Source organism: Medicago sativa, chromosome 2 (assembly GCF_051527215.1).
Source record: "Medicago sativa cultivar Bolivia chromosome 2, Bolivia_mono, whole genome shotgun sequence".
NCBI lineage: Eukaryota > Viridiplantae > Streptophyta > Magnoliopsida > Fabales > Fabaceae > Medicago > Medicago sativa.
Window position 1 is genome coordinate 14,305,046 of NC_140750.1, and position 3,017 is coordinate 14,308,062.

Consider the following 3,017-nt stretch of genomic DNA (forward strand, 5'->3'; position numbering starts at 1 on the left):
AAGTCTCCTTTGAGGTTGAACCACCGGTTTGTATTCAGCCTCCATGTGTATTTTATGCATGCAATAAGCTGGACTAATACCCTTTAAATCAGAAATGTTCCACCCCAAAGCTCCTTGATTGTCTCTTAACACCCTCATCAATTTTTCTTCTTCCAAAGGTGTCAAGGTATTGCTGATGATCACTGGTTTAGAGGCATCCTTAGTGAGAAAAACATATTTCAAGTGAGAAGGGAGTTCTTTTAATTCTGGATTTTTCTCTCCTTCTCCACTCAAAATAGGGGCATCTATAGAGTGCTTACCCATTAATTCTTCTGTTTTTACCGGACCCAACTCTTGCTTGCTTGCTGCTAGTTGCTTCACACAATCACTTACTTCAAGATCTTCATCATCTTCACCTTTTTCTATAGAATTCACAATTGCACGTTCAAGAGGGTGTGTTGGTTGATGTTCACAAGAGTCATCTTTAACTATTTCTTCAACAATGTCAATCCGGTAACACTTGGGATTTTCATCTTTGTGCTTCATGGCCTCAAATATATTAAACACTACTTGCTCCTTATGGAATCTCAACATTAGCTCTCCTTTCTCAATGTCAATCAAAGCACGACCAGTTGCAAGGAAAGGTCTTCCTAGAATGAGTGGCATATCCTCATCTTCAGCCATATCTAAGATCACAAAATCTGCTGGAAATACCAAGTCATTAACCTTGACTAGCACATCTTCAAGTATACCGAAAGGATAAGAGATTGACCGATCAGCTAAAGTAATGGTCATTCTTGTTGGTTTTGGTTCCCCACACTTAAGTTTCTTCATCATTGAAAGAGGCATCAGATTTATACTTGCTCCCAAGTCACATAAAGCTCTTCCAATGTCTACCGGTCCAATTGAACAAGGGATAGTAAAAGCACCAGGATCCTTCAGCTTAGGTGGCAGCTTCTTTTGAAGAATAGCACTACAATTCTCAGAAAGTGCTATGTTCTCATCATCCTTAGGCTTCCTTCGTTTAGTCAACAAGTCTTTCATGAACTTAGCATACAACGGCATTTGATCAAGAGCTTCACCGAAAGGAATATTTACCTGAAGTTGTGAGAAAAGTTGCATGAACTTCTTGAATTGGCCTTCATCCTTTTCTTTCTTCTTCGAAAGGTGAGGGTATGGAAGCTTCACATATGATGGAATAACCTGTGGTTTGTCTCCATCTTTCAAAATTTGACTCTTCGACTTCCTCAAGATTGAATCTTCATCAATTAACTTCTCATTTTTTTCTCCCTCTATTTTTTCCTTCCTTTCGTTTTCAACTACTCCATGATCATTTTTTTTTTCAACTACATCATTCTCCTCCACCTCAACTACTTCATCAACCTTCTTTGGAGCTTTTGGAACTAAAGGTGTCAAAACCTTTTTGCTCCTCAGTTCAATAGCATTACAAGACTCATTCTTAGGGTTATCTTTAGTGTTACCTGAGAATCCGCCTTTGTTTTGTTCAGCCAACTGCTTAGCTAATTGCCCCAGTTGAGTTTCAAGCATCTTCCTAGAAGCTTCATTGTTCTTTCTTTCAGCTTCTTGACTCTTCTTCATCTCTTCAAAGTTGCCTTGAGTCATCTTCATGAAGTTCATCATAGTTTCCTCAAGAGCGGATGGCTTCCTTTGTTGTTGTTGAGGAGGAGTGAGCATCTGAGAGTTCAAAGCATTGTTATTTGAGTAGCTTAGATTTGGATGCTTATTAATGCCTGAATTGTAGTATTGATTCTGCCTTTGATATCCTCCCATGAAGTTAGCTTCTTCACTTGATCCTTCCGGAACACATTCACCGTTGGGATGTTCTTCACCACATAAGTCACACTTGATTGCAGCTACTTGTTGTTGCTTTTGAGCCAAAGTGAAGCCTTGAAACTCCTTAGTTAGAGCTTCGATCTGTTTGTTCATTGCTGCTTGGTTGGCAAGGATAGCAGTTTGTTCACTTACCCCAAACACTCCTCTTTCTTTCTTTTTAGCTTGATCACGATACTCATTGCCAGCCATGTTTTCAATTAGAGCTTGAACTTCATGATCAGTTTTACTTTTGAGACTACCTCCCGCGGAAGCATCTAAGAACATTCTAGTGTTTGGTGTTACCCCCTCGGTGAAGATTTGGAGGTATTGTTTCTCAGTGAACTCATGATTAGGGCACCTCTTAAGAAGCAAATTGAATCGCTCCCAAGCGTCATACAATGATTCACCTTCTCCTTGCTTGAAGTTAGAGATCTCCATCTTCTTGTCCCAATACTTAGACATAGGGAAGTATTTCTCCAAGAACTTCAGCTCTAACTCTTCCCATGTTTGGACAGTCCCGTTTGGAATTGTTAGCAACCAATCTTTTGCTCTTCCCGTCAAGGTGAAAGGAAACAGCCTTAACTTCTTTTGTGCTTCAGTCACGGTGGCTGGTTGCACACAAAACTCACAGGTTTCAGCAAAACGGCTCAAGTGTTCATGAGGACTCATAGCTTCAGTCCCATCGAATTGCTTGTCCCTCAAACCATTGAGGACAGTTGTCTTGATGTCGAACGCTACGGGGTTAGCTGGTTGAAAAGTGTGGGTCAGTTGACCGCGATGAGTGGCTAACCCGTAGTCTCCAAGCTTAGGTCTTGGTGGTACAACTCCTTCTCCTTCCATCGTTGCAGATTTAGGAGAAGAGATTGTTTCAGATTCACTTGAGAGTTGCTCCGGTACTTGTTCTCGAACACCCGGTGGAACGGATTGAGCTAACCTTTGCGATCGGACAGCTTTCCGAAGTGCTCTAGCAGTTCTTTCAATCTCCGGATCGTACTCTAAGTCGTCAGAGCTCTGTTTACCTCGCATAAACAGCAAAATACCTTAGTAGCACTGCACAACGCAAAGTAATCAAGTGAATATGAAAACAGAAAAATAAAAATAAAAAAAAAACAGAAAATTAAATTGCAAAAACCCTAAATTATAACGTAATTGCCTTGTTGAAATAATTGAACAGTCCCCGGCAACGGCGCCAAAAACTTGATAGA

At 40.6% G+C, this 3,017-nt stretch overlaps 1 non-coding gene across 1 annotated transcript; it reads left to right on the forward strand.

Moving 5' to 3' along the window:
* Positions 1-2,152: 2,152 nt before the first annotated feature.
* On the forward strand, positions 2,153-2,259 carry LOC146944804 (small nucleolar RNA R71). The gene has a single exon (XR_015029543.1). It is a non-coding gene; the product is annotated as a small nucleolar RNA R71 (small nucleolar RNA).
* The last annotated feature ends 758 nt before the right edge of the window (positions 2,260-3,017 follow it).